The 10,000-nt window shown below is 37.0% G+C and overlaps 1 protein-coding gene across 2 annotated transcripts in view; it reads left to right on the forward strand.

The window, feature by feature from the left end:
- Positions 1 to 10,000, forward strand: part of LOC125046584 (ATP-binding cassette sub-family G member 8-like) — a 150,321-nt gene that overhangs the window by 77,001 nt on the left and 63,320 nt on the right. The gene's annotated exons all lie outside the window — the stretch shown is intronic.

Raw genomic sequence — 10,000 nt, forward strand, 5'->3', positions numbered from 1 at the left:
CAATGCCTGTGCGAAAGAATGTGAGGAGCAACCTGTTGGCCATGCAGCAGGCTCCCTCTCTCCACGCAGCTGATGGATCCAAAGGAACGGCGTAAACCGATACGGTTTGGCACCATGTGTGTGTGTGTGTGTGTGTGTGTGTGTGTGTGTGTGTGTGTGTGTGTGTGTGTGTGTGTGTGTGTGTGTGTGTGTGTGTGTGTGTGAGTCATGTCCGCTTTCAGGACACTCCAGGCCAGCGGTTTCACAGTTTTTTCCGTCCCATTCTGACTCATATTCCTGCTTGACAGTTCTTTCATTCTACTAAAGGTTGCCTCTGCCATTGCAGTTCTTACTCTAATTTCTGTATCACATTTCCCATCATCAGTTATCCACGATCCCAAATAATAAAACGTGTGTGTGTGTGTGTGTGTGTGTGTGTGTGTGTATGTGTGTGTGTGTGTTTGTGTGTGTGTGTGTGTGTGTGTGTGTGTGTGTGTGTGTGTGTGTGTTTGTGTGTGTGTGTGTGTGTGTGTGTGTGTGTGTGTGTGTGTGTGTGTCTGCAGACATCCATATATATATATATATATATATATATATATATGTATGTATGTATGTATGTATATACATGCATGCATGTATTTACACAAATATGGATGATTATTTTTTATATTAACATTGATAGTAATAGTGATATTATTGTTTTATTGTTATTATTATTATTATTATTATTATTATTGTTAGTGTTATTGTTATCATTATTTTTATTATTATCATTGTTAGTGTTATTATCATTATAATGATAATAACATGTATTATTATTACTATCATTATTTTGTTTTAAAAAATAAATTTAATATTTGTCATTGAAGTAGACACCAAGGATATGAGAATCATCTATTGCGTTTTGAGAACTGAAAGATATCCTTCAAGTTAACTCAAAGACTTGTTCACATTTTAAAAGGTGTTGGCATTTGATGAGAATCGATGATGACAGATTGATTAAAAGGTATGAGGAAACTTGAGCTTGAAAATCAGGAATTGAAAACTGGTTTGGTTAACTGTTGCTGTTGTTGTTATTATTATCATTATTTAACTCTCACTTTTACTTTTTTTTATGTTATTATGATAAAGATTACTACTGTTCTCGTAAGTTGTTGTTATTTATGCTATTATTATGGTTTTGTTATTGTTTACACTGACGTTACTCTTACTAAGAACACGATATTATACCCGCTACGTTATCATTGCAACCGCCATCTTTAGCGTCATCATTACCATCATCATGAATATAATTATCGTACCCATCAGCTTGCCCATAGTGCCATATCAGTGGCACTATGTCATCACTCATCACAATTATTACTTTGATCATGGTTGTTCTGCATCTGTTCATTGCCCTTTGTTATACTGTAGAATCTGTAGGAACAGTGCAGTAACACGCATGCCGTTGTTATTGTCATTATCATAACTTTAATATTATTGTTGTTTTCTTTTTGTTATTGTCATTGTTATTGCATTATCATTATTGTTATTGTTATTTCATTATCATTATTGTTATTGTTATTATTATTATCATTATTATTATTATTATTATTATTATTATTATTAATGTAATATCATATTTTCATTATTTTCATTATTATTATTATCGATGTTGTTGTTATTGTTATTGTTTTTATTATTATTATAATTATTATCATCATTATCATTAATTATTTTTTTTATTAAATACTGATCAGTAATACTGATTATTATTTTAAATGAAGTAGAGGTAATTATCATTATTACCATTACCATTACCAGTAAAATCACTCCCATTCTAATGACTACATACATTTTACGTCATCATCATCATCATCCATTTTCTCCTTTCTGTTCTCTCCGCCATCGTCCCCTTCTCTTCTCTTCCATTTCAACCATTCAATCTTCTTCGCTAATATCCCGACGTGTCTGGCAGAGCGGAGAGAGCGGCAGAGCTGTACGGTTTGCCAAGCCGTTTCTCTTGCCCGAAACTGACTGGTAATTAAGGTGTTTACAGAATGTCAGTCATTTAGATGAAACTCATTTGCATAACAGGCCCGTTGTGATTTGTTTGTTTGTATAACTGAGGGGGACTAGGAAGTGAAGGTGGGAAATGCCTGCTTGGCTGGATGAGTTCACGTGGTGTGTTTGTCGGTGCACATACAATGCATATTTGTATACATAAACGGTATATATGCGTTTGTGTTCTTTGTGTATTGCTTTATATATATGTGTACTGTATATATATTTAAATATATGTATATATATGTTATATATGTATGGTATATATGGATATATATGTATAATAAATATATATATATATGTATGTGTATGTATATGTATATATGTGTGTATGTGTATGTGTATACATATGTATATATATGTGTGTGTGTGTATGTGTATGTGTATACATATGTATATATATATGTATGTGTGTATGTGTATGTGTATACATATGTATATATATGTGTGTGTGTATGTGTATGTTTGAATATATATATATATTATATACATATATCTGTATACGTATATGTGTGTGTAATGTATGTATATGTATGTATACACACATACACATACACATACATTTATATATAAATACATACATATGTACTGTTTTTCCCAATCTGTGTGAACATTCTTACCTTTTTTTGACCGTAGAATATTTATACTGTGCATCGTACTTCAGTTTTTACCAGTTCGATAATAAGATATATGCTCACTAAAGATATTTTGAAATAATAGAAAAGTTGAACAAATTATTGTGACCTACTTTTTTTTTATTCTAAAACATTTCGAAAACCGGAAATATTGATTTCTAAAGTATACACAATAAAAAAATAAAAAAATAAAATCCCGAGGGCAAGACAAACGGAAAACGCGGAGTAAACATTGTTAGACGAACGCAATTTCCTAAAAGCACCGACGTTTACCGTTCTTTTAGACTCTTGACCAGGAAATAGGAGTTTATGACATCGCATCATTGACCAAAGGACTTTAAAACTAAATACGTTTATTGCGTCAATTACTGAATCGGTGGTTTTGTCTACACTACCATAAGGCCAGTTGGGGCTTCGAAAATACGGTGTTTGGCTTCCAAGTTCGATTCGTGGCTGTTTCTGATACTCTCTCTCTCTCTCTCTCTCTCTCTCTCTCTCTCTCTCTCTCTCTCTCTCTCACTCACTCACTCACTCACTCACTCACTCACTCACTCACTCACTCACTCACTCTCTCTCTCTCTCTCTCTCTCTCTCTCTCTCTCTCTCTATATATATATATATATATATATATATATATATATATCTGTTAGAAACTGTATTATAAATTATCACTGATAATTACTACCCTTGTTGTTGCCATTGTTAGTAATACTGTTGCTTTTGTAAGCATATTTCTATGGTTAGTGATGTTGATGTTGTTACCGCTATTGTTACATTCACAATGTCAGTTCTGTGCATCATCTCACTGCAGGTGTCACCATTGCGATCATCATTATCATTCAGATATATTTCAAATACCGTTACTCTTCCACTTCTCGTGATTTTTAAAAGCCAGGTTCGTGCTCGTGCTAATCAGTCTTCTCATTAAATGTAACATCAATATAATTATAGTAAGCGCAATGATTCTCGTTGAATTTATGGCCGGCCAGATTAGATTTCTCCATTTTGAATTAGCCGCCACAGAATCCAGTAACATTTTGGGGAAAATTAAACTGCGTTGTATTTTATGTTTAGTTAATGATATTTGTAGTGAAAGTTTTATATTTTACCTTGTATTAATCAAGTGAACTTTTTAATATTATACTGACTCTGATGCGTCATTGTCGATAGGTTTTAAGCATGACATATGCATTTTTCAGCCAAAATATTTGCACCGTTAGATTTTTTTTTGTATATAATTAAATAGCCATGTTCTTAAAACCTAATTTATTAATTCAAGTTTCTGCCTTTATCACAGCAGCAACCGCAGATAACCAATAATTTAGGAGAAAAATGCTCCACGCTGCGACATTCAAAAAATATTTCCCAGTATTATATTTCTGCAGTAACCGCGACATTGATTAACAAGCGTGAAATGCGGTGCAGAAAAAAAATTGCAGATGAATGATCAGATGTCATTTGTCTCTTCTGACATGTCGAGCGAGTGTGTCAGGTGTCATGTCGTTCGAGTTGGAGAGTTGCATGACTGTACACATGACCATCATGACGTTCTTATCTTTTGCGTGACGTCATCGTTTTAGAGGACCTGGCGAAGTTTAACTGATGTTGATTTGCATAAGACGCATTTTTTTTGTAAATTCTTGACAAGTCATTTCAGAGGCAATACTGACAGTTTTTGTTTTTTTCGTTTTTTTGTGTTTCGTTTTTTGGTGAAGTATACATTTATTTTTTCCACAGTATTCATGCATTCTACGAAAATTATTTTCTCTGTCTCTCTCTCTCCTCTCTATGTATATATGTATGTATGTATGCATGTATTTACATACATACGTATGTATGCATGCATGCATGTATGTATGTGTGTATGTATGTATGTATGTTAAGTATACATGTAAGCATGGATGTATGCACCAGTGAGTGTGAACTTGCATATATAAATCTATATTTATATCTATATATATCATATATAATATATAATATATTATATATAGTATATGATATAATATATAATATATGATATGTAACATAATATATAATACATGATATATACTAAATAATACATTATATTTTTTTTTATAAATTTCTATATATAAATATAAATATATATATATATATTATATATGTGTGTGTGTGTGTGTGTGTGTGTGTGTGTGTGTGTGTGTGTGTGTGTGTGTGTGTGTGTCTATCTGTCTGTCTCTATGTCTATGTCTATGTCTGTGTCTATATATGTATATATATATGTATATATATATGTATATATATATAAACATACATATTTTGCATGTGCAAATACTGTTCGCGTTGCGTTCACCGAAATGCCAGAAAGAGAAAGTAGTTTCTTCCAATCGCCTGTTACGTCACCCGCTGCCCAGTCTTCTTGGTGTTTTGTTAAGTGCGTATTGATCACGAAAAGTTTTTTGTTACTTTTGTTGTGTCTTTGTTGCAACAGATTCATATTAGCACGCATTCCGACACGATTTATGTATGTTGCAGGTACCTGCATATACACACTAAGGCACATACGTATATGTATGATGTATATCTATATTTATCTACCTATCTATCTATTTCCTATCTATATATTTCCTTTGTAGCTCTCTCTCTCTCTCTCTCTCTCTCTCTCTCTCTCTCTCTCTCTCTCTCTCTCTCTCTCTCTCTCTCTCTCTCTCTCTCTCTCTCTCTTTCATCCTATCCACCCCGTAGCATCTCCGAAAACTCACAACCCAAATATCAGGAAGTTTGTGATTTGCTTTTGAGGAGCGAGAATGAAGATGACAATTTATCCTAAAAGGTGAACAGGTAGAACAGGCCATTCAAAGAAGTATTTGCAAGTCATGTCTATGTTATCGGTGACTTACCAAATAAAATTATGTTGTTACCCTAGCAACAAGAATATGATTATTTCATTGCATACACGCACGCACGGACGGACGCAAACACACACACACACACACACACACACACACACACACACATATATATATGTGTGTGTGTGTGTGTGTGTGTGTGTGTGTGTGTGTGTATATATATATACATATATATTTTTATATATATTGAGAGAGATAGAGAAAGAGAGAGAGAGATAAAGAGAGAGAGAGAGAGAGAGAGAGAGAGAGAGAGAGAGAGAGAGAGAGAGAGAGAGAGAGAGAGAGAGAGAGAGAGAGAGAGAGAGAGAGAGAGAGAGAGAGAGAGAGAGAGAGAGAGAGAGAGAGAGAGCGAGCAAGATAGGTAGATAGAAAATAGATAGATAGGTAGATAGAGATAAACATCATACATATACGAATGTGCCTAAGTGTGTGTATGCAAGTATCTGCAACATACATAAAATACAGACATATAATCGTGTCGGAATGCGTGCTTGCGCAGCTGGGAAGGGTCAAGTGCGTGAGCTTTCCCGTACAAGCACGACTTTTACCGAACTTGCCGACCTCAGACGACCTTATCCGTCGAATAAAGTAAGTCGATGACCTTTTACCTTCTCTGTTGTGCGTGCCAGAGTCCCTCTTACAACACCGCCTTGCGATACACCGATAACAAAGTTTGTTTTTTTTCTTTTTCGTTGGTAATGCCTTTAGCTCAGTCAACGACCAATGGCATAAGAAAGAAAACGCGAACGTGCATTGTAACGAACACAGAAAATGGGAATTGTTTTTTTTTATGTAAAAAAAATGTAAGATCTAAATAATACTATCACTAAATGTCTCGCTGCATTCGATATAGTTTATTTCATGTGACTTTATGCTACGACATGAATTATCTATTAGTTAAAGGGTGAATATTTTGTAACCTCCTTGTTATGTTATTATAATCTGTTCTTAATCACAGGAAATACCATCTCCTTTATTCGATCTTCACCAAATGCGTAATTTTCTAAGACCCTTTTTATACTAAGTAATTACGTACCTTTTAATTATTTGAACTATTTTTACTTTTCAAGGACTTCAATTATTTCAACTACGTTTAACCAGTCTCGGATATCTGCAGACGTTCCTTTTATTTGTCTTTTGTCGCTCTGTTTTCCGTTTTCTTCGCATTTTTTACGTATTTGCTGGTTGTCCTTTCATTCAATCTGGGATAATATCTTCTTCATCGCACAGCTTTGTTTAAGTATCGTAAGTTTTCTTGCTGTGCCAACCATTTCCCAGGCTGTGGTTGTCTTGTCTGATATCGTTGTGATATTTTCATGATTGTTATTGTCAATGTGATATTATCATTTTATATCGTTATCACTGTGATATTGTCATTATTATCATTATCATCGTGATATTGTCATTATTAGAATTACCATTGTCATCACCATCATGTTTCTTCCTCGCATATATATATATACTATCTCAGGCGATATCAAACCCAAACGTTGAAATCAATAAGAAAATTTCCACGCAAGAAATTGCAAAATAATGATAATAATAATAATAATAATAATAATAATAAATAAAAAAATATATACGGTTTTTCATTATTATTTTTTCCACTTTGAGATGGCGAGGCTGCGTGGTCTGTCCGGGGCATGCGGTAGAGATGATGGGGTAAGGGAAGTGGGTAAGGCAGGCCAGAGTGTCATCGGGTCAGACGGTGGTGGGGAGGGAGGGAGGGAGGGTGGAGAGGGAGGAAGGAGGGGAGATACGTGGGAATGTGGGCAGGGGTTGGGGGGCAGGGAGGAGGGTGAAGGGGATAGAGGAGGAGGGAGGGAGGACGTGTGTGTGTGGTAGGACTGGTTTTTTGCTAGCTGGTCAAGTAGGACGTCTCGAGAGGAGAGTCCCGTTGCTTGAGATAACTGGAAGGGGCGGGGGCAGGGGAGAGGGAGGGAAGGGCTGGAGGGTCGGGTGGCCGCTGGGGATTGGGTTGGGTTGTTGCTTGAGTGGGTGGGTAGGTGGATGGGTAAGTGGGTGGGTGGGGGTGGGAGAGGAAGGGAGGTACGGTATTTGGCGTGGTAGGCTGAGGGTTTTTCTCGGAAATGTTCTGGTTTACGCTTCTCTCTCTCTCTCTCTCTCTCTCTCTCTCTCTCTCTCTCTCTCTCTCTCTCTCTCTCTCTCTCTCTCTCTCTCTCTCCCACTCCCTCTCCCTCCCTCCCTCACTCCCTCCCTCTCCCTCTCCCTCTCCCTCTCCCTCTTTCCCTCCCTTCCTCCCTCTCCCTCTTTCCCTCCCTCCCTCTCCCTCTCCCTCTCCCTCTCCCTCTCCCTCTTTCCCTCCCTCTCTCTTCCTCCCTCCTTCTTTCTTCCCTTACACCATTGCCATAAGAAAAGAGCAAATAGTATCCCGTCTTCATCGTATATCTAACTCTTTACTTTCCCTTGGCGTATCGTGAACAGACACTGTTTAATAACAAGTAGTATTTTATGCACGCAATGCTCACGCGCGCTTACGTGTGCATGTAAGTGTGTCAGGAAGTCTGCGCGTGTGTATATGTTCACGATGTAGATTTAAATGATATCCATCCGTTAGAATTATAATAATAGACACATGGATAGATAAATAAATTGGTAAGCAAGTAGATAAATTAATAAATAAAACAAAATAAAAATCTAAATAGTTACCAAAAAAATGAATTAATAAGTAAATAAATCTGTCCTTACGCAATACCTACGCCTGCTTAAAGACAACTCCCGAGATTTGAAGATGTGACCCCTTACGACCGAGGTCAGGAAGGTTAAAGGTGAGTGCTTGCGACCTCTTGCGTTCGAGGACAGGATTCAGTTAGGACAGGTGGTTTGAGAAAGAGGGAAAGGAAAGAGAGAAAGAGAGGGAGAAGGAGAGAGAGGGAGAGGGAGAGGGAGAGGGAGAGAGAGGAGAGGGAGAGAGAGGGAGAGGGAGAGAGGGAGAGAGAGGGAGAGGGAGAGGGAGAGGGAGAGAGAGGGAGAGGAAGAGAGAGGGAGAGGGAGAAAGAGGGAGAGGGAGAGAGAGGGAGAGGGAGAGAGAGGGAGAGGGAGAGAGAGAGAGAGGGAGAGAGAGAGAGAGAGAGAGGAGAGAGAGAGAGAGAGAGAGAGAGAGAGAGAGAGAGAGAGAGAGAGAGAGAGAGAGAGAGAGAGAGAGAGAGAGAGAGAGAAAGGGAGAAAGAGGGAAAAAGAGAGAGACAGACAGGCAGACAGACAGACAGACAGACAGACAGACAGACAGACAGACAGACAGACAGACAGACAGACAGACAGAGACAAACATCAAACAGTCAGTAACTATAGAAAAAAAATATAAAAACAAAGAAACCAAAGGAAACAAGGAAACAGACGAACATCCGAAGCAGATCATAAAATCCCAATCACGAGATCTCGCGAGAAATAATGGAGACGCGAATCGGAGGAGGAAAGGGAATCGCTGAACCCGATCGACCCTGGCGTGGGGTGCCCTGCTCGCGTCGGCGGAACTCTCGGGAAGGAGGGAGTGTGGGGGGGGGAGATGTCTATATATATATGTATATGTATATATATATACACACACACACACACACACACACACACACACACACACACGCACACAGACACACACACACACACACACACACACACACACACACACACACACACACACACACACACATATGTGTACATACATACATGCATATATATATATATATATATATATATATATATATAGACAGACACAGACAGACAGACAGACACAGGTAGACACAGACAGACACATGTAGACACAGACAGACAGACAGACAGACAGACACAAGTAAACACAGACAGACAGACAGACACAGGTAGACAGACTGAAATGGATATGGTTTTTGTCTAAGGCAGTTATTTTAATAATTCAAATAAACACTAGCTTAAACGAAATTTGTCATTATTATTTCTGTTATTATTATTATGATGGTGATGATAATTATTATTATTATTATTATTATTATTATTATTATTTTTATTAGTAGTAGTAGTAGTAGTAGTAGTAGTAGTATTTGTGAACATGATGCTGTTAAATATTTTATCTCATTCACTTAAACGCCCCGATGCTATATCTACTCGGTGTTTTGATTATTTTTTTATCACTGGTTGTTGAAAATCCATTAGATCTCGTCAATGCGTACAGTTGGAAGCTTAACGGTATTGCCTGAGACTGCATATCGAGTAGTCACCCCTAAAACAGTGCCTCGTTTTCTACGTCTACATTTTCTTTTATATCTGACTTCTGAATCGTTTTCTTTTATACAGAGTTCAAGGTAGACTACTATAGAATATTTTGAAACATAGGAGTAAAATAACGTTTAGGGTAGGGGCCCCCAGTCTTCTCTTTTATATTTACCCCTTCACGCAGCTCATCCAAACCATTTTTTTTATATTTGCGGTAGCATAAAATGTGTTTTTAAATATTAAATAACACAACGAGTCAACATTATTATT

Source organism: Penaeus chinensis, chromosome 39 (assembly GCF_019202785.1).
Source record: "Penaeus chinensis breed Huanghai No. 1 chromosome 39, ASM1920278v2, whole genome shotgun sequence".
Taxonomy (NCBI): Eukaryota; Metazoa; Arthropoda; class Malacostraca; order Decapoda; family Penaeidae; genus Penaeus; species Penaeus chinensis.